The 22,053-nt window shown below is 52.4% G+C and overlaps 1 pseudogene; it reads left to right on the plus strand.

The window, feature by feature from the left end:
* Positions 1-1,610: 1,610 nt before the first annotated feature.
* Positions 1,611-20,885, plus strand: LOC140211377 (ras-related protein Rab-11A-like; annotated as a pseudogene).
* Positions 20,886-22,053: the final 1,168 nt, after the last annotated feature.

Below are 22,053 nucleotides of genomic sequence, written 5' to 3' on the forward strand. Positions count from 1 at the left end.
TATGCTGTATCATATACAGATCATGCATATTAAATCTGGACTGGGAGTTATTCAGCCTGGCATGTCCAATATTTAATGTGTAAGTGTAACTTCTCTCCTTTCATACCCATCACCCACTTGAGTTCCCACCATCCTCTGAATTTTATATAAATGCCATCCTTTCTGTTTCTTAACCCAACGATGTTGCCACAGTAATCGAATAGACTTTTTAGTTATGGCTTTCACTTCTGTCTTATGCCAAGGCACGACTACATTTATATCCTTAACTGTAAGTGATTGTTTGGCAGGAACGTCTGTCACCTCGTCTTTCTTCAACCCCAGCATGGGCAGGAACCCTTGTGAAATGTACACAGGCTGGGCCCTACAGCCTCAACAGATGTTTTCCAATCTCAAGAAGATGTGCCTACAATTTGGAGTACCTGTTCTAATTGAGACCCAATCACAGCACAGAAGTACATCATCAGGGGAGCTTTCCAAGGCTGAAATGATAGCAACCATCTCAGACACGAATACTGATACTTTGTCTGATAATCTTTTCTTATTAGTCACCTGAAACTTGGGAATATAAAGAGAAACACCTGAAAGACCCGTCACAGGACTTTTTCCCAAACATCGTGTCGATATGCTGGAATCTGCCTTGCTGAGCTTCCGGTGCTGCTGATAAACTCTCGTTCCTCACCTTGATCCCTTCCTGCAGGGCCAACCCGACCACAGCCAAAGGGGAGAGCCGTGGAGGAGTGATAGAAAGAGAACACAATTCTGTGCTTATTTATGCTTATTCGCTTCTCATCCATCCAAAACTGGAGACTTCATGAATTTCGTGCTCCCAGTTGCTGACCGACTTTATATCCAGCCACACACATCGAAGTTGCTGGTGAACGCAGCAGGCCAGGCAGCATCTCTAGGAAGAGGTACAGTCGACGTTTCGGGCCGAGACCCTTCGTTAGTCCTGACGAAGGGTCTCGGCCCGAAACGTCGACTCTACCTCTTCCCAGAGATGGCTGCTGCGTTCACCAGCAAATTTGATGTGTGTTGCTTGAATTTCCAGCATCTGCAGAATTCCTCGTGTTTACGTTTATATCCTGCCTCTGACTTTCAGAGTGTCTGACTACCTCCGCCCCTCGTAGTTTTAGACAACTTGTATCAGTATTTTGTCCCGGGATTTGTCTGTTCTGGAATTAGTCTGTCCAATGATTGAGTCTGGAGTCGCTCAGTTTCGGAATTGGTTGATCTCCTGCCTGGTTGTTTCCTGGATTGTTCCCAACTGAGGCATTTTGTCCCGGGAATGTTTGGACTCCGGATCTGGCACACTCCGGATTGGTTAGTCTGAGACGTTCTGTCGCGGGATTGGTCAATCAGTCCCGGGACCTCCCCCCCCCCCCCAGCTCAGGAGCAACTTCCCAATGAGTTTCTCCAGCTGGTTGGGTCACGTGAGCCTGGCTGGCGTGTTCCGAGGGTGTTCACACCGGCTGGTCCACTGGGTGTGTTTGAAGCGGCCGGGGCAGATTCCTGATCTCGGAGTGTTCACCCCGAGATGCCCGATCTCCATTGGTCGTTCGGTCCAAGTCTACGCTCATTGGTAGAGCGGAGAAGCGAGGCGAGAACAAGTTGGAGCGGGGAGTAACCGGGTGAGTCTGAGTGGCGACGATGGGAAGCAAGGACGACGAGTATGATTACCTGTTCAAGGGTGAGTCCGTGCTCACCTGCCTGTTACCACCCTTGGGAGAGGGTCCCGCCCTCCCTCGTCCACCCCGGGACAGATCCCCACCCCCGCCATGAGCAGCTTTAAGGGTAAATCCCAACACCCTCCCCGTGAGTATCTGTTCAAAAGTGAGTCTCAAGACCACCTCCACCCAGGGGCAGGTACCCGTCCTCTCAGCCATCACCCTCCCCGTGACACCTGTTCAAGGGCGAGGAGAGGGAAGGCTGCCCGCCAAGCCCCTTTCCCGTTCGTTACCTGTGTAAGGGTGAGTCCGCCTCCCACCCCCGGAGCCCCTTTCTTCCACCCCGACCCCTCTCTCTCTCCCAGTCACTACCTGTTTAAGGATGAGTCCGTTCGATCTGTCCCTACCTCTTTCACCACCCCCCCACCGGTTCGTTCCTATATACTCACACCCCGCTCCCCGAGAAAACGTCCTGTCCCCTCACTGCTCTCATCTCTATCTCTTCCCTCCCCTTCACTCTCTCTCCGCTCTACCCCACCATCTCTTCTCCCTCTGGGTTTATCGGTGAGTGTGCCCGGTCCGTCCCTACTGGTGTATGAGTGTGTTATTTATAGTGTGTGTGTAAAAGTGTATTATTTATAGTGTGTGTGTGTGTGTTATTTATTGTGTGTGTGTGTAAATTTGTATTTATAGTGTGTGTTATTTGTAGTGCGTGTGTAAAAGTATTATTTATAGTGTGCGTGTATAAAAGTGTATTATTTATAGTGTGCGTGTATAAAAGTGTATTATTTATAGTGTGCGTGTGTAAACGTATTATTTATAGTGTGCGTGTATAAAAGTGTATTATTTATACTGTGCGTGTATAAAAGTGTATTATTTATAGTGTGCGTGTGTAAACGTATTATTTATAGTGTGTGTGTACGTACAACGACCACAGGGTCCGAACCTCTGCCTCCTCCCCCCACCCACCTCTTGCCGGTCACGGAGTGGTTGAAGCCTCCGGTTGGGGGCGACGGGGGTCGGGGAGATGGCTCGTTGTGATGGTGTAGTGTAATGTGCGGTTGATTTTCGGGCCGTCTGCCACTCCCTGCCGTACGAAATGTGTGTTCTGGCCTAATCGGTGCGTTGCCGTCTCCACATCCAGGATTCCCCTACAGAGGGACAACACCCCCATGCCGACCGCGAAACGCACCCGCACCTCGTCTGCCTTTGGCTCCCGTCGCGCCTCACCTTTCCCAGCTCGTGCCCAAATGCCTTAAGTAGAAACATAGAAAATAGGTGCAGGAGTAGGCCATTCGGCCCTTCGAGCCTGTACCGCCATTTATTATGATCATGGCTGATCATCCAACTCAGAACACCGCCCCAGCCTTCCCTCCATACCCCCTGACCCCCGTAGCCACAAGGGCCATATCTAACTCCCTCTTAAATATAGCCAATAAACTAGCCTCAACTGTTTCCTGTGGCAGAGAATTCCACAAATTCACCACTCTCTGTGTGAAGAAGTTTTTCCTAATCTCGGTCCTAAAAGGCTTCCCCTCTATCCTCAAACTGTGACCCCTCGTTCTGGACTTCCCCAACATCGGGAACAATCTTCCTGCATCTAGCCTGTCCAATCCCTTTAGGATCTTATACGTTTCAATCAGATCCCCCCTCAATCTTCTAAATTCCAACGAGTACAAGCCCAGTTCATCCAGTCTTTCTTCATATGAAAGTCCTGCCATCCCAGGAATCAATCTGGTGAACCTTCTTTGTACTCCCTCTATGGCAAGGATGTCTTTCCTCAGATTAGGGGACCAAAACTGCACACAATACTCCAGGTGTGGTCTCACCAAGGCCTTGTACAACTGCAGTAGTACCTCCCTGCTGCTGTACTCGAATCCTCTCGCTATAAATGCCAGCATACCATTCGCCTTTTTCACCGCCTGCTGTACCTGCATGCCCACTTTCAATGACTGGTGTATAATGACACCCAGGTCTCGTTGCACCTCCCCTTTTCCTAATCGGCCACCATTCAGATAATAATCTGTTTTCCTATTTTTGCCACCAAAGTGGATAACTTCACATTTATCCATATTAAATTGCATCTGCCATGAATTTGCCCACTCACCCAACCTATCCAAGTCACCCTGCATCCTCTTAGCATCCTCCTTACAGCTAACACTGCCACCCAGCTTCGTGTCATCTGCAAACTTGGAGATGCTGCATTTAATTCCCTCATCCAAGACATTAATATATATTGTAAACAACTGGGGTCCCAGCACTGAGCCTTGCGGTACCCCACCAGTCACCGCCTGCCATTCTGAAAAGGTCCCGTTTATTCCCACCTTTTGCTTCCTGTCTGCTAACCAACTCTCCACCCACACCAATACCTTACCCCCAATACCGTGTGCTTTAAGTTTGCACACTAATCTCCTGTGTGGGACCTTGTCAAAAGCCTTCTGAAAATCCAAATATACCACATCCACTGGTTCTCGCCTATCCACTCTACTAGTTACATCCTCAAAAAATTCTATGAGATTCGTCAGACATGATTTTCCTTTCACAAATCCATGCTGACTTTGTCCGATCATTTCACCGCTTTCCAAATGTGCTGTTATCACATCCTTGATAACTGACTCCAGCAGTTTCCCCACCACCGACGTTAGGCTAACCGGTCTATAATTCCCCGGTTTCTCTCTCCCTCCTTTTTTAAAAAGTGGAGTTACATTAGCCACCCTCCAATCCTCATGAACTAGTCCAGAATCTAACGAGTTTTGAAAAATTATCACTAATGCATCCACTATTTCTTGGGCTACTTCCCTAAGCGCTCTAGGATGCAGACCATCTGGCCCTGGGGATTTATCTGCCTTCAATCCCTTCAATTTACCTAACACCACTTCCCTACTAACATGTATTTCGCTCAGTTCCTCCATCTCACTGGACCCTCTGTCCCCTACTATTTCTGGAAGATTATTTATGTCTTCCTTAGTGAAGACAGAACCAAAGTAATTATTCAATTGGTCTGCCATGTCCTTGCTCCCCATAATCAATTCACCTGTTTCTGTCTGCAGGGGACCTGCATTTGTCTTTACCAGTCTTTTCCTTTTTACATATCTATAAAAGCTTTTACAGTCCGTTTTTATGTTTCCTGCCAGTTTTCTCTCATAATCATTTTTCCCCTTCCTAATTAAGCCCTTTGTCCTCCTCTGCTGAACTCTGAATTTCTCCCAGTCCTCAGGTGAGCCACTTTCTCTGGCTAATTTGTATGCTTCTTCTTTGGAATTGATACTATCCCTGATTTCTCTTGTCAGCCACGGGTGCACTACCTTCCTTGATTTATTCTTTTGCCAAACTGGGATGAACATTTGTTGCAGTTCACCCATGCAACCTTTAAATGCTTGCCATTGCATATCCACCGTCAATCCTTTAAGTGTCATTTGCCAGTCTATCTTAGCTAATTCACGTCTCATACCTTCAAAGTTACCCCTGTTTAAGTTCAGAACCTTTGTTTCTGAATTAACTATGTCACTCTCCATCTTAATGAAGAATTCCACCATATTATGGTCACTCTTACCCAAGGGGCCTCTCACGACAAGATTGCTAATTAACCCTTCCTCATTGCTCAAAACCCAGTCCAGAATAGCCTGCTCTCTAGTTGGTTCCTCGACGTGTTGGTTCAAAAAACCATCCCGCATACATTCCAAGAAATCCTCTTCCTCAGCACCTTTACCAATTTGGTTCACCCAATCTACATGTAGATTGAAGTCACCCATTATAACTGCTGTTCCTTTATTGCACACATTTCTAATTTCCTGTTTAATACCATCTCCGACCTCACTACTACTGTTAGGTGGCCTGTACACAACTCCCACCAGCGTCTTCTGCCCCTTAGTGTTACGCAGCTCTACCCATATCGATTCCACATCTTCCCGGCTTATGTCCTTCCTTTCTATTGCGTTAATCTCTTCTTTAACCAGCAACGCCACCCCACCTCCCCTTCCTTCATGTCTATCCCTCCTGAATATTGAATATCCCTGAACGTTGAGCTCCCATCCCTGGTCACCCTGGATTATGTTATAATTACCATATTATCTTTTTTTCCCTCCACTTACTCTGGCAATTGAATCCGTGCACCCATCACCCTGTGCGTGAACCCTCTCCCCTCTCACTGTAGACCCGGGGCCGCTAGTTCCAGACTCCCTTGTCCCGGGAAGAGGACTGCCTGTGGAGTCAAAGCGCCGCAGTACAGGAACGGGTCCCCCTAGTTCACGCCGAACTGTTTCTCTGCCTATTCCGATTGAGCCGCACCTGGACTAATCCTCCATACCCCTCCCATCCAGGTACTTACCTGAAACGTTGGCATCGAACTGCATCCACCGCCCGCACCACCTTCAGCGTGGAGAAGTTCGCTCTTAAATATTTCACCTTTTACCCTTCACCTATGGACCCCAGTTCTCGTCTCACCCAACCTTAGTGGAAACACCCTGCTGGCATTTACCCTATTTGTACCCCTCATAATTTTATGTTCCTCTTAAATCTCCCCACACTCTCCTCTGCTCCAGGGAATAGAACCCTAACCTGCCCGACCTTTCTCATTAAGACCACTAAAGATGAGAGAAACGTAAGTATTGTGGGCCAGAGGGCCTGTAATGTGCTGTAGATTTCTATGCTCTACAACTCAACCTTTCACTATGCCACTCAAACTCCCCAATTCTCCCCTGCCCCTCTGAATACCCCACTGGGAGCCTCTGAGAGCAAACCCTGCCTGTCCAGTTTCTCTGTAATCACTGCCGTACATTCCGGAAAAGACCTGGTGACTCTCTACTGCTCCCACATCCTTCCTGCAGAGTGGCGACCAGAATTGCAGAGTGCTCTGTGTGTTTTTGTGACTTGGGTGTCCCAGAGGGATCTGTTCTGGGGGGGGGGAGGGGTCTCGCTGTTTTATAGAGTACTAAAGCACAGAAACACGCCATCTGGCCCATGCCCAATTATTATCTGCCTAGTCCCATCTACCCGCATCCAGACCGTAGCCCTCCATATCACTCCTGTCCATTTACTTATCCAGACTTCTGTTAACTGTTACAGTTGAACCCACCTCTACCACCTCCATCGGCAGCTTATTCCATACTTGCTCCTCCCAAGGAGTGATAGAGTATGAGACAGACTTGCCGGGGTCTTTCCTGGAATGGACGGCAGTGGTTATAAGGAGAGACTGGACAGTCTGGATTTGTTCTCAGTGGCACCTAGAGAAAGGTTGAGTTACAGGGAAAGGTCGAGTAGGTTAGGACTTTATTACCTGGAGCAGAGGTCCTCAGTTAATGGTAGGGGTCCATAGCATAAAAAAGGTTAGGAACTCCTGCTCTAATTAGAGAAATTCTCCCTCGGGCTCCCCTTAAATAATTCACCTTTCACTTTAAACCTATGACTTCTAGTACTATTTTCATCCAATCTGAGGGGAGGGGGGAAAGCCTGCTTGCATTCACCCTATCTATACCGCTCATGATTTTTTACACCTCTATGAGAAACTCCTTCATTCTCCTGCACTCCAAAGAATAAAGTCCTGACCTACTCAATGTCTCCCTGTAGCTCCAGGTCCTCAAGTCCCATCAACATTGTTGTAAATTTTCTTATTGATATCTTTCTTGCAGAAAGGTGATTCAGATCTACACACAATACTCTAAATTTGTCCCCAGTGATGTCTTCCATAGCTTCAAAGTAACATTCCATCTCCTGTACTAAATGCCCTGGTTTAGGATGGCCAATGTCCCTATCAGGGAATTGTGGATCCATATTCCCAGATTGTTTAGTTCTGTTGTGCCCCTCAGAGTCCTATCATTCACTGTGCAAGTCTTGCCGTGGTTTGTCCTACCAAAGTGCAACACCTCACACTTGTCTGCATCTGATTCCACCTGCCATTTCTCAGCCCATTTTTTCCATCTGGTCTAGATCACTTTGCAAGATTTGATACCCTTCCTTGACACCTTCAGTCTTGGTGTCTTCCACAAATTTGCTCATCCAGTTTACCACCTTATTATTGTTGACAACAAACAACAATAGACCCAGTGCTGACCCCTGCAGCACACCAGTAGACGCTGGCTGCCAGTCAGAGTAACAATCGTCTGCTACCGCTCTCTGAAGCCAATGTGCTGGATGTGATTTGGAAGTTTGCAGGTGATGTGAAAGTTAGCGTTGGGAGTTGGGGGGGTGGGTGGTGCAGGTTATTGCAGTTTACAGGGTATTAATAATGGAGAATCATTGAGGACGTTTGCCTAAGAACAGGCCCCTCATCCCACCCAGTCCGTGCTGACCTCAAACCACCCATTTACACAGGTTCCCTTATTCCCACTAACTCCTCACAGATTCTACTCCTCACCTGCACACTAAGGGGGAGGAGGCATTTTACAGCAGCCAGTTTACCTACTGACCCTGCACCCCTTCAGGATGTGGGAGAGAGACCCACGCGGCCACGGGGAGAGAGACCCACGCGGCCACGGGAAGAGAGACCCACGCGGCCACGGGGAGAGAGACCCACGCGGCCACGGGAGAGAGACCCACGCGGCCACGGGGAGAAGGTGCAAAGCGGATTGAACCAGCGTCTCTGAGCTGTGACGCAGCGGCACTGCCTGCCGTGTCACTGGCCAGATTAATCGGCTGATAAGACGTGCAGAGCAATGCCAGGTTGAATCTGTACTGGCAAAGTGATGCACTTGAAAATGGTGCTACAGGTAGACAGCAGTGAAGCAGGCATTCGGTATCATCAGTTAGGGCACTGAGTACAGGAGTTGGGATGTCATGTTATGAGTGTAGAAAACTTTTGCATAGTTCAGGTCACCTGGCTATAGGAAGAATGTGATTAAGCTGGAGGAAAGATTCGCAAGGTTGTTACTGTGTTCCTTGGAGTGAAGGACGTTGAGCGGTGACATTGCAGAGTTCAAGATTGTTTAATGTACATGAGATCCGATGCAGCACAAAAAAACACAATGCTAACAAAAACATAATAAATGGATACGTAAGAGAGCTTATGTACATTGTACAGAAAGTGATGCTAGGCACAGGAGTGTCTGTACATAACGTGACTCTGACAGGGAATGGTAACGTAGTGGTTGTGGATGTGTTGGTGAGGGGGTGTGGAGGGGTGGGTTGGTGGGTGGAGGTATCAATCAGCCTTACCGGGGAAAGTAGCTGCTTTTGAGTCTGGTGGTCCTGGTGTGGATCCTGATGGGAGCGGGACAAACAAACTATGAGTAGGGTTGGTGGGATACTTTGTGATGTTACTAGAAAAAAAGGGCTTTCTGGCACCTTTCTGTACAAGTCTACTTAACTGAAAATGGAGACACAGGTGGAGTCAGAGTCATAGAAAAATACAACGCAGAAACAAGCCCTTTTGCTCATCTAGTCTGTGCGTAAACATTTAAACTGCCAACTTCCATTAACCTGCACATGGACCATAGCCCTCCATTCACCTATCCAAACTTCTCTTAAATATTGAAATCTAGCTCACATGCACCACTTGCAATGGCCCCCTCACAACCCTCTGAGTGAAGACCCCTCATGTTCCCCTTAAACTTTTCACCTTTCACCTTTAATCCAACCCACCCAACCTCAGTGGAAAAAGCCTGCTTGCATTTACCTTATCTATACCCCTCATAGTTTTGTATACCTCTATCAAATCTCCTCTCAATCTTTGCTGTTCTAAGGAATAAAGTCCTAGCCTACTCAATCTTTCTTTATAATTCAGGTCCTCCAGTCCCGGCAACATCCTTGTAAATATTCTCTGCACTCTTTCAACATTGTTTACATCTTTCCTCTAGGTAGGTGACCAAAACTGCACACAATACTCCAAATTAGGCCTCAACAATGTCTTGTACAACTTCAACATAACATCCTGTACTCAGTACTTGGATTTATGAAGGCCAAATGGGCAAAAAGTTTTCTTTACGACCCTATCTACCCATGCTGCAACTTTCAAGGAATTATGGATCTATATTCCTAGATTCCTTTATTCTACCGCACTCCTCAGTGCACTACCGCTCATGGTGTAAGACCTGCCCTGGTTGGTCTCACCAAAGTGCGGCACGTCATACTTGCCTGCATTAAGTTTCAGCTGGTCTAGATCCTGCTACGAGCTCTGATGGTCACTACGCCACTGGTGGCATCCACAAATTTTCTGATCCAGTTAACTACCTTATCCAGATCATTGAGATAGATGACAATCAGTAATGGACCCAGCAGGCTGACAGTCAGAGAGGCAACCCCTTTGCTACACTCTGGCTTCTTCCACAAAGCCAATGTTTAATCCAATTTACTACTTCATCTTGAATGTGGAGCAACTGAACTTTCTTGACCAACCTCCCAATGTGGGACCTTGTCAAACGCCTTGCTAAAGTCAATGTAGACAACATCCACTGCCTTGCCTTCATCCACTTTCCTGGTAGCTTCCTTGGAAAACTCTATAAAATTGGTTAGACATGACTTGCCACAAACAAAGCCTTGCTGATTATTCCTAATCACTCCATGCCTATCCAAGTATTTGTATATCCAGTCCTTTAGAATACTTTCTAATAACTTTCCCACTAATGAGGTCTGCCTCACTAACCTATAATTTCCTGGTTTATTTTTAGAGCCTTCCTAAACAGTGGAACATTAGCTATCCTCCAAATTCTCTAGTACTTCATCTACTGCTAAAGATAATTCAATTATCTCTGCCAGGACCCCTGCAATTTCTGCTCTTGCCTCATGTACACTCTGAAGGAACACCTTGGTAGATGGCAGTAAAGACATTTGGCATCATCAGTCTGAGCACTGGGTATAGGAGCTGGGGTACCATGTTACAGCTGTACAAGATGTTGGTGAGACCAGATCCGGGGTACAGTATTGAGTTCTGATGATTTGGCTGTAGGATGGGTGTGATTAAGCTGGAGAGCGTGCAGAGGATCTAAAGGCAATTCTACTCCAAGAAAACTGGGTGCTCTGGGGCTACTCCCATCAGTGAACTGCTTGTTGATCGGAGTAGCTGGACTGGTATTGAATGGGTCAGTCGAGATGTTGTAGGAGCCCAGTAATGAGTCAGAGGCAAACAACAGGAATTCTGCAGATGCTGGAAATTCAAGCAACACACATCAAAGTTGCTGGTGAACGCAGCAGGCCAGGCAGCATCTGTAGGAAGAGGTACAGTCGACGTTTCAGGCCGAGACCCTTCGTCAGGACTAACTGAAGGAAGAGTGAGTAAGGGATTTGAAAGTGGGAGGGGGAGGGGGGGATCCAAAATGATAGGAGAAGACAGGAGGGGGAGGGATGGAGCCAAGAGCTGGACAGGTGATTGGCAAAAGGGGATACGAGAGGATCATGGGACAGGAGGTCCGGGAAGAAAGACAAGGGGGGGCGGGAGGACCTAGAGAATGGGCAAGGGGTATATTCAGAGGGACAGAGGGAGAAAAAGGAGAGTGAGAGAAAGAATGTGTGTATAAAAATAAGTAACAGATGGGGTACGAGGGGGAGGTGGGCATTAGCGGAAGTTAGAGAAGTCGATGTTCATGCCATCAGGTTGGAGGCTACCCAGACGGAATATAAGGTGTTGTTCCTCCAGCCTGAGTGTGGCTTCATCTTTACAGTAGAGGAGGCCATGGATAGACATGTCAGAATGGGAATGGGATGTGGAATTAAAATGTGTGGCCACTGGGAGATCCTTCTTTCTCTGGCGGACAGAGCGTAGATGTTCAGCAAAGCGGTCTCCCAGTCTGCGTCAGGTCTCGCCAATATATAAAAGGCCACATCGGGAGCACCGGACGCAGTATATCACCCCAGTCGACTCACAGGTGAAGTGTTGCCTCACCTGGAAGGACTGTTTGGGGCCCTGAGTGGTGGTAAGGGAGGAAGTGTAAGGGCATGCGTAGCACTTGTTCTGCTTACACGGATAAGTGCCAGGAGGGAGATCAGTGGGGAGGAATGGGGGGGACGAATGGACAAGGGAGTTGCGTATGGAGTGATCCCTGCGGAATGCAGAGAGGGGGGGGAGGGAAAGATGTGCTTAGTGGTGGGATCCCGTTGGAGGTGGCAGAAGTTACGGAGAATAATATGTTGGACCCGGAGGCTGGTGGGGTGGTAGGTGAGGACCAGGGGAACCCTATTCCTAGTGGGGTGGTGGGAGGATCGAGTGAGAGCAGATGTACGTGAAATGGGGGAGATGCGTTTAAGAGCAGAGTTGATAGTGGAGGAAGGGAAGCCCCTTTCTTTGAAAAGGAAGACATCTCCCTCGTCCCAGAATGAAAAGCCTCATCCTGAGAGCAGATGCAACTCCCTTCGTCCCCCCCCCCCCCATCCCTCCCCACTGATCTCCCTTCTGGCACTTATCTGTGTAAGTGGAACAAGTGCTACACATGCCCTTACACTTCCTCCCTTACCACCATTCAGGGCCCCAAACAGTCCTTCCAGGTGAGGCAACACTTCACCTGTGAGGCAACACTTCACCTGTGAGTCGGCTGGGGTGATATACTGCGTCCGGTGCTCCCGATGTGGCCTTCTATATATTGGCGAGACCCGACGCAGACTGGGAGACCGCTTTGCTGAACATCTACGCTCTGTCCGCCAGAGAAAGCAGGATCTCCCAGTGGCCACACATTTTAATTCCACATCCCATTCCCATTCTGACATGTCTATCCACGGCCTCCTCTACTGTAAAGATGAAGCCACACTCAGGTTGGAGGAACAACACCTTATATTCCGTCTGGGTAGCCTCCAACCTGATGGCATGAACATCGACTTCTCTAACTTCCGCTAAGGCCCCACCTCCCCCTCGTACCCCATCTGTTACTTATTTTTATGCACACATTGTTTCTCTCACTCTCCTTTTTCTCCCTCTGTCCCTCTGACTACACCCCTTGCCCATCCTCTGGGCTCCCTCCCCACACCTTTTCTTTCTCCCTCGGCCTCCTATGCCATTATCCTCTCATATCCCTTTTGCCAATCACCTGTTCAGCTCTTGGCTCCATCCCTCCCCCTCCTGTCTTCTCCTATCATTTTGGATCTCCCCCTCCCCCTCCCACTTTCAAATCTCTTACTCACTCTTCCTTCAGTTAGTCCTGACGAAGGGTCTCGGCCTGAAACGTCGACTGTACCTCTTCCTAGAGATGCTGCCTGATGTGTGTTGCTTGATGAGTCAGAGGAGCCCGTTGGGTATGGGGGATCCGACCTGGCTGCAGACCATGTTGCTGACTGCTTGGAAGCATCAGAGTTGGTGCAGGATAACCGTGGCAGATTGTCACGGACATTTCACTTGCAATTGCAAGACTCTTTTGGACAGTGATAATGTAAGTTGCTACAGACCTGTTACCCTTGTCAGGTAGCGGGACAGTTAACATGGGAGCCTCAGTTGTAGTAAATACTAGGCCTCAAGCCTTGGGCTTGCCTGCTGCTGTAGACCAGGTGGGAGTCATGTGGTTGTGCTTGGCTGGGGCCTGGCCTCGCCTGTTGGTGCTGCCCTCCTGTGTTCAAGCAGTGGAATTACAGGCTGGTTGCGTGCCGGGATATGGTACCGTCAATTGTCACTCAGAGTCTTGGACTATATACGTTGGGATTTTTTTGAGTGAATATGCTTCTTTGCTTGATATTTTGAATTATATTACTCGCTACCTTCGAAAGTTTTGCTCATTGGACCCAGAAGAAGGGTGTCTCGTTCAGCAGTATTTGTGTATGGTTTGAATGATAATTAAACCTGATTTGATTTTGAAAAGATTCACGAGGCTGTCACCAGGACTGGAGGGTTTCAGCTATAAAGAGAGACTGGGGAGGCCAGGACTGTTTTCCCCGGAGCAAAGGGATCATAAGTTTTGTAGACAAGGAAGATGATTAGCCTTTTCCCCACGCTAAACTACTGGCATAGATTTAAGGTGAGGGGTAAAGTTTGAAAGGGGATTCAAGGGGTAAGTGTTACAGGGGATGTGGGGGACAAATTTTTCACCCAGAAGTTGTTGAGGCAAGTACGTTAACAACATTTGGTCAGGTGCATGGAAGGGTTTAGAGAGGGACGTGAGCCAAGTGCAGGCAAATGGGACGAGTCCAGATGGGGCACCTTGGTCAGTACGTTGGACTGAAGGGCCTGTTTGAACGCGGTGTAACTCTGAAACTGAGACGGCTCTGGGCCTCGCCCTGCAGCCACTGACCTGGCCCGGAACGTGCAGTGGGCATGGGGCCCCTTACCCCACTCTGGTGAAGCCCAGTGTTTGAGAGCCCCACAATGCACTGTGGGACGTGAGCCTGACCCCAGCTTCTGGGCGACTGCACCGCTGATCCGGCCTGCCACTGGGGGACAGCACTCTCTCTGGGGTCAGGATACCGAGGGGGAGCAGGGAGGGGTTGGCATCTCTCTCCCCACGTCTCCACCCGGTGGATGGTAACCATGGAGTCCGCTCCCCACTTTGCAGCCCTCCCCTACCCGCAGCAGCCAATCGATTGCGGGTAAACTTGACACAGCCAGATAACACAAGCAGCCCATCAATGTCTGGGGGACGGGGGGGGGTAGGTGGCAGGGAGGAGGGGTGTCTTGGACTAGGGAACAGGCAAACCTTCGGTTAGGGTTGGGCCTACTAGTCTTAGAATGTAGAAGGGGGGTGGGGGGGTTTCTCCCTCGGAGGTTGAGGTTTGTGGTGGGCATTCCTCCCACTGTGGGGGGGGGGGGGGTTTCCTCTCTCGGTTCCAGTCGAGGTGAAGGTCTGGAGTGACTGAGGGCTGAGGAAGGTGCGGTGGGGGGGGGGGGTGCTGTCTGAGTGCAGCCAAGATCCTGACCTCTTGCCCATCCGCTGCAGTGGTGCTGATCGGCGATTCCGGGGTAGGGAAGAGCAACCTACTGTCCCGCTTCACACGCAACGACTTCAGCCTGGAGACCAAGAGCACCATCGGTGTGGAGTTCGCCACCCGCAGCGTCCGGCTCCAAAACCGGATCATCAAGGCCCAGATCTGGGACACAGCAGGGCAGGAGCGGTACCGGGCCATCACCTCAGCGTGAGTGAACAACAGAACTACCCTCCACTAAACCAGCCCCTCTGCTCTCCCTCAGCACCCACGAGCCCTCGCCCAGGCCCCTCCGCTCTCCCTCAGCACCCACGAGCCCTCGCCCAGGCCCCTCCGCTCTCCCTCAAGACCCACGAGCCCACGGCCAGGCCCCTCCGCTCTCTCTCAGCACCCACGAGCCCACGGCCAGGCCCCTCCGCTCTCCCTCAGCACCCACGAGCCCTCGCCCAGGCCTCTCCGCTCTCCCTCAGCACCCACGAGCCCACGGCCAGGCCTCTCCGTTCTCCCTCACCCCCCACAAGCCCTCGCCCAGGCCCCTCCGCTCTGCTTCACCTCCCACGAGCCCTCGCTCCCTCAGCACCCACGAGCCCTCGCCCAGGCCACTCCGCTCTGCCTCACCCCCCACGAGCCCACGGCCAGGCCCCTCCGCTCTGCCTCAGCACCCACGAGCCCTCGCCCCAGCCCCTCTGCTCTCCCTCAGCACCACTCTCCTGCCTTATCCCCAGATGGTCACAGTCACACTGCACAAAAACAGGCCCTTCAGCCCAACTGGTCCATGCTGACAAAGATTTCCATCTCAGCTAGTCCCAATGCCCACATTTGGCCCATATCCCTCTGAACCTTTCCCGTCCGTGTCCCTCTGAACCGTTCCCGTCCGTGTCCCTGTCCGTATCCCTCTGAACCGTTCCCGTCCGTGTCCCTCTGAACCGTTCCCGTCCGTGTCCCTGTCCATATCCCTCTGAACCTTTCCCGTCCGTGTACCTGTCCGTGTCCCTCTGAACCGTCCCCGTCCGTGTCCCTCTGAACCTTTCCCGTCCGTGTACCTGTCCGTGTCCCTCTGAACCGTCCCCGTCCGTGTCCCTCTGAACCGTCCCCGTCCGTGTCCCTCTGAACCGTCCCCGTCCGTGTCCCTCTGCACCGTCCCCGTCCGTGTCCCTCTGAACCGTGTCCCCGTCCGTGTCCCCCTGAACCGTCCCCGTCCGTGCCCCCCCTGAACCGTCCCCCCGTCCGTGCCCCCCCTGAACCGTCCCCCCGTCCGTGCCCCCCCTGAACCGTCCCCCCGTCCGTGCCCCCCCTGAACCGTCCCCCCGTCCGTGCCCCCCCCGAACCGTCCCCCCGTCCGTGCCCCCCCCGAACCGTCCCCCCGTCCGTGCCCCCCCCGAACCGTCCCCCCGTCCGTGCCCCCCCCGAACCGTCCCCCCGTCCGTGCCCCCCCCGAACCGTCCCCCCGTCCGTGCCCCCCCCGAACCGTCCCCCCGTCCGTGCCCCCCTGATCTGTCCCTGTCCGTGTCCCTCTGAACCATTCCCATCCGTGTACCTGTCAAAGTGTCTTTTAAATGTTGTTAATGTACCTGCCTCAACCACTTGCTCTAGGAACTCGTTTTGGGTGAAGACATTGCCTATTTGGGCCCCTTTCAAATCTCCCCTCTCACCTTAACCCACGTGCCTTATAGTTCTTGATTCCTGAGCCCTGCGAGAATGTCTGTGTGTACCCACCCTGTCTAATCCCCTCACAAATATGTACATCACGATAAATTAATCCCTGACTCCACTACAGCTGTGAGAGTGGTCTGTGGGTAAACTGTGGCCCTCCCTCTCTCCCCACCCTCCCCGATCAGTGCCGGATGCCAGAGTCACCTGGAGGCAGAGTTGCACAGGCGGGTGTGTTCTCTCTGTATCCTGTTACTGGGCGCGGTGACAAGGGGCTCACCTTACCTGTAGGTGTCCATGGCGACCCTGTTTTCCCAGCAACAGGTTCTGCCCGGGTTATGATGGAATAAAATATAAACATGTCTGAGAAGATCAGCTGTTCAACCCAAGTCCCTACTCTGTTGGTGCCCCCAAAGCCCACCCCCACCCCCCTCCACTGCTCACTGGCAAGCTGGACCAGAACACGCCAGGAGCACTCAGTAGGGGATACTGTGACAGGGAGGGGAGAGAAACTCCAAACACTTTGGGTGGGAGGGTCTCAGGCAAAGTGAGATGCCAAGGATTGGCGAGGAAGTGGGGTTCCCTGACCCCATTGTCAGAGCAGGTGAAATGAGTGGGTTACTCGGGTCCTTCTTGAGGCTTCGCCTTGTAGATGACCTCGATGGAGGGGAGGGGAGGACTGTGCCCGCGCTGGGTCTACAACTCTGCAGAGTTTTCTGATCCTGCGCCTCCTTACCAGTCAGTCATGCAACCTGTCAGAAATGTATAACTGTAGAAATTTACTAGAGTCCCCACCCACTGATCCTCTCACTGCTCGCCCTCTCTCCTCCTCATGAGGACCCACCTGTCACCTGCCTCTTTCGCATCACCTCCCTCCCCTCTTACCGTTGCAGCCTGGATGAAGCGACTTGGCCAGAGGTGATGACCGTCCATTTCCCTCTCTCAGACGCTGTCTGAGTTCCCCCACGTTCCAGCATCAGCGCACTCCTGCGTCTCCCAACCTGTCCCACAATCTTGCCTCGAGGAGGCATGGGGGGGGAGGTGAGGGAGAAGAGGGTGGAGAATTGAAGTAGCGATGGGAAGCTCAGGACCGACCATGGGACTAGCTGGGAGCACCAAGTGCAGGTCTGGGGCTGTGTGAACTACAAGTCCATCACTGCCCCGGCTGTTTGGGTTCCTGTGAGGTGGGTGAGCTGGTCTGGCACTCTTTCCCCACCCCCACCCCACACACTCCCCCCTCACTGGGTGTAGGGCAAAGCAGTCAGTGGGGATGGAAGAGAACGTTGCCAAGACAATGGCCCTTTCACGACATAAAGGTGGTGGAGATACCTTTCAATCTTCATCAAATTCCAGTGTCTGCACTGGACAATCATTCTTTCAGTGGGTCAGTCTCTGGGACGGGGGTCTCTGCTGTGCGGGGAGATTACAGACCATGAGCTTAGAATGAGAGGACCTAGTGAAACAGGGTAGATGTCACAGAAGGCCAGGGGCAGCAGAATCTGGATCAGGGACACTGCAGGCCGAGCAGTATTTGGGGAGTGGGGGTGCGGAGGAATAGTGCTGTGTTAGTCCAGTGCGGATGTTTCCTCTGGCTGGGGTGGGAGGAGGGAGAGTGGGAAGGGGAGGGAAGGGCTTGGCTGTTCCAGACTGAGATGAGGAGGTCTCTTCCAGCAGAGGGTGACTGACCTATGGTGCTGCCTACCCTCGGTGCTCTGGGCACAGGTCATCCACTGCTTCCAAGAGGTTTGGTGGGAGACACAGGCGAGTGGGAGGGAGGTGCCATAGAGCAATTGGGTCACAAAATGCCCTTTGGCCCACTGGTCCATTCTGGCTGCACTGTCCTGGTTGCCTGTATGTGGCCCGTAAGCCTCCAAGCCCCTCTTCTCCACACGCCTCTTAAATGTTGCATTTGTACCGTCCTCGACCACTTCCTCTGGCAGCTCATTCCAATACGGGAAGGAGTCAGTGAGGTCAAACACCAGCCGTTCTCTGGCTGGTCAGGACGGCAGATGGGAGGGTCAGGAAATGAATAGCGTGCTATGAAGGGGCAGCAGGGAGTCAAAACTCACACTGCAGGTGAGGATGAGGAGGCAGTCAGTCCTGCTCCTGGTGGAGTGAGAGCAGGTGTGTAGGGAACATGGTAGGTGTCCTTGCCAGCTGGGCAAGGCTCCGCAGCTCTTGGATTGGCACAGCACAGAAACGGGTCCTTTGTCTCAGTCTACCCCCATCGCATTCCCCACCACTTGATCCACCCCCCTCTCCGCCTCGGTGATTCAAGCACTCGTGCAGACACTACAGTAAACTAGGAGTCTCTGCCCCCACTACCCTTTCAGACAAGGCATCAAACCACCCTCCCCCGGGGAAAAATTCACCCTCAAAATCCCTTCCACTCTCCCCCACCGTTACCTTGCTCTCTTATCTCCTTCAGTTTTAGACCTCTCTGCAACAAGGATACAAGCTTCTTCAATGTTGAGAATCCCCCCCCCACAGGCACCATGTTCCAGATACCAACCTTTCTTGGATCCCCACTAAAATCTCATTCCCCTTCCCTCAAAACTCTGTCCAGGGAGACATTGCCCTCTCTCCACCTTGTCCCTTCCCCTCGTAACTCTGTGCACCTCCCACAGCAGCCTCCTCTCCAGGGAGAACAGACCCGATTTCTCCCGTCTCTCCCTCGTATCTGAAACACCCTGTCCCATGCAAAGTCCTGGGGAATCTCCTCTGCACCCTCTCCGGTGCAGACACACCCTTCCTAGCGTGTGGATGGGGTTGAGCAAGCAGTAGGAACACAAAACGGCAGCAGGAGGAGGCCATATCACCCTGCGAGCCTAGCCACCGTGTAATCTGATTGGAATTGACTACCCAGATTCAGTCCCCTCATTCCCCTGTCCCCAGCAGTGACTCCACCCCCGCCCCCCCCCACCACCATCTCGAATAGTTTGGCTTCAACTTCTTTGCTGGATCCCCCCGGGCTCTCAGACTTCAGGAGGAAATATCTCATGCCCATCTCGAGTATTTTCCTCCTGCCTCACCCCGACCTTCGGCTGTGAAACCTGGCCACTGACCTCCTGTCAGAGATCTGCCTCGGCTTCCCAGAGCCTGGGGATTGGGTTCACCCCGGGCCGTGGCGGACGGTGTGCAAAGTCACGGGCGTCATTTCTCTACTGGTCAACCCTGTCGGTGACGTCTCTTCCCCCCTTCCCCTCTCTCCGCCAGATATTACCGGGGGGCAGTGGGGGCGCTCCTGGTGTATGATATTGCCAAGCACCTGACGTACGAGAACATGGAGCGGTGGCTGTGGGAGCTGCGAGACCACGCCGACCCCAGCATCGTGGTCATGATGGTGGGCAACAAGAGTGACCTGAGGCACATGCGGGCAGTGCCTACCGAAGAGGCCAGGGCCTTTGCAGGTGGTGTGGGCAAAGGGGGCGGGAGGGGACGGGGAGGGGGTATCAGAGGGAACGATGAAGGGACGAACAGGGGAGTGGGCTCTTTGTCCCTCCCATTTATACCCGACCCCCCCATTTCACTCCCCAGTTTCTACCCCTTACCCACACTCCAAGAGGGGGAAGGCATGATTAACCACTGACTTGGCATGTCATTGGGATGTGGGAGGGTAACTGCAGCACCCCAGGGGAAATGTGTGTGGTGTGGTAATCAGGAGAATGTGCAGACTCCACGTGTGGCCTCCGCCCTCTGCCTCGAGTCTGATCTTGGGAAATCGGCGTCAGGTGACGGCCCAGGTCAACTGCTCTGCCCATCGTGTCTCTGCTAGCCCCCAGAAGCCCAGCCCCCTGAATGATGAGAGGGTGTGAGGAGGAGGTGGGAGGCAGGGGAGAGGGTGTGGGGAGAAGGTTGCTGTGGGAGGGGTTCTGGAGGGATGACTGTGGACTTGCAGGGCCACTAACACCCCCCCCCCCCCCTCTCCTGCAGAGAAGAGTAGCGTGCTGTTCATCGAGACCTCGGCCCTGGATTCCACCAACGTGGAGATAGCCTTCCACACTCTCCTCAACGGTAGGAACCCTCCATTACTCCCTCTCCTCGAGACTCTTCGGCCCATCACATGTATGCCAACTCTGATCACCCACTTAACACCCCACTCCCACTTCCCTCCTTCATATCCCCGTGTCATCCATTTGCCATTCGACGGCAGTTCACAGTGGCCAATTAACCCACGTTGTTGGGAGGGAACTGCAGCACCTGGGGGCAATCTTGCATGGTCGCAGACGTGCAGACTCCACACTGCACCGCTGGTTGCGATCAAACCCTCTATCTGATGAAGGCAAGAACTCCATATGCCTTTTCTTCCATTCTGTCTACTTGTAGTCTGATGCCAGAGGGAAGAGGTTGTAAGGGGTCTGCTTGTCATTTCACCTCCTTGTCCCTGAGGCCATACTGCCCACTGATCCCCTGCTATCACCATTTGTCCACACTGCCCTGTTGATATTTCCCCGCTCCTCAGCTGTGACTGTCAGTGAGATTGTCTTCCAGAAACCCTGGGTGGGTGGCTTGGTGGTGGAAGGGAAGCACCTGGAATAACTGTCGTCCTCCTCCTCCCTCCCCCACAGAAATCTACCGGATCGTGTCTCAGCGCCAGTTCACTGCGGACCCAGAAGAGTGGGAGTTGGGTCCCCGGCCGGGACATCGTGTCCATCTCCCCACCCCCTGCGGACAAGGGGCGCAGAGTCCAATGCTGCCAGGACATGTAGATCAGGGCCCTCTGCCAATCGTTCCGTCCCCTCCCTGCCTGTTCACCCCCACCTGTCTGCACCACTGTACCACTGAGGCTAGGGAAGGACATATGATTCCAGTCGAAGACCAGGTTGGGATGGGGGTTACCATGGAAACTGGCCAACTTTAACCCCGGGCATGTTTCCTTGAGCTGGTCATGGCAGGAGGACCCACTCAGACCACAAGTTTACTTCTCATCTTCTACCATCCCCCCCCACCCACCCTTCTTTCTGCCTTGGATATCTTTTTTGCCTCTCTGTCCTTTCCTTTTCCTCCCTCCCTCTCAACTCTAATCTCTACCTGTACCTACATGCCCCTCCCCCCTCCCCCCTCCCCCCTCCCCCCTCCCCCCTCCCCCCCTCCCCCCTCCCCCTCCCCCTCCCCCCTCCCCCCCCTCTCCCCCCTCCCCCCTCCCCCTCCCCCCCCTCTCCCCCCTCCCCCCTCCCCCTCCCCCCCTCTCCCCCCTCCCCCCTCCCCCTCCCCCCCCTCTCCCCCCTCCCCCCTCCCCCTCCCCCCCCTCTCCCCCCTCCCCCCTCCCCCTCCCCCCCCTCTCCCCCCTCCCCCCTCCCCCCTCCCCCCTCCCCCCTCCCCCCCCCTCTCCCCTGGGGTTTAGACATGAGCCATTGCCAGAGTGGAGGGTTCTTATTCCGTCAATTGTTTCTCCTGTGCAGTACCTGCCCTGTTTGTAAAAGATGTTTATTTTATTGTAAGTAAATTATATCGCATTAAAATCCAATGCAAGCAGTTCTCCCTTGGTTAGTGTGTCTGCGCGTGGGGACAGGGTTACGAGGACATCAACTCTTTGCGTTGGGGTTTGGACAGGTTGTAAGGTTCAGGAGGGGAGGGTTCCCCTTGGGTTTGATTATTGAGCTGGGGAAGGGGTAGAGGGGGAATCTGCTTCCCCGCTCTGAGAGTGAGGTGTTAGAACAGGAGGGAGGGCCATTTCCTCAATGACAACATTCAAACCAAATGTTGGAAACACTCAGCAGGTCAGTCAGCATCTATGGAGAGAGAGAAATGGTTCATGCTTCAGGTCTGACAACTTTTCCCAAACTGGGAGGGGAGAAAATGGGTGGATTTTGGTATTGGAGCAGGTAATGGGGGAGGGTTACAACAGGGTAAATATCTGTGGTAGGGTGAGACCAGCTGGATTAATGTGGCCGTGAAGAGAGGATATTGCTGCCTGTGTTGCTAACAGTAGGTTCTGCTGCCCTTGTTGGGGAAACCAAGCAAAGACAGCTTG

Source organism: Mobula birostris, chromosome 2 (assembly GCF_030028105.1).
Source record: "Mobula birostris isolate sMobBir1 chromosome 2, sMobBir1.hap1, whole genome shotgun sequence".
Taxonomy (NCBI): Eukaryota; Metazoa; Chordata; class Chondrichthyes; order Myliobatiformes; family Myliobatidae; genus Mobula; species Mobula birostris.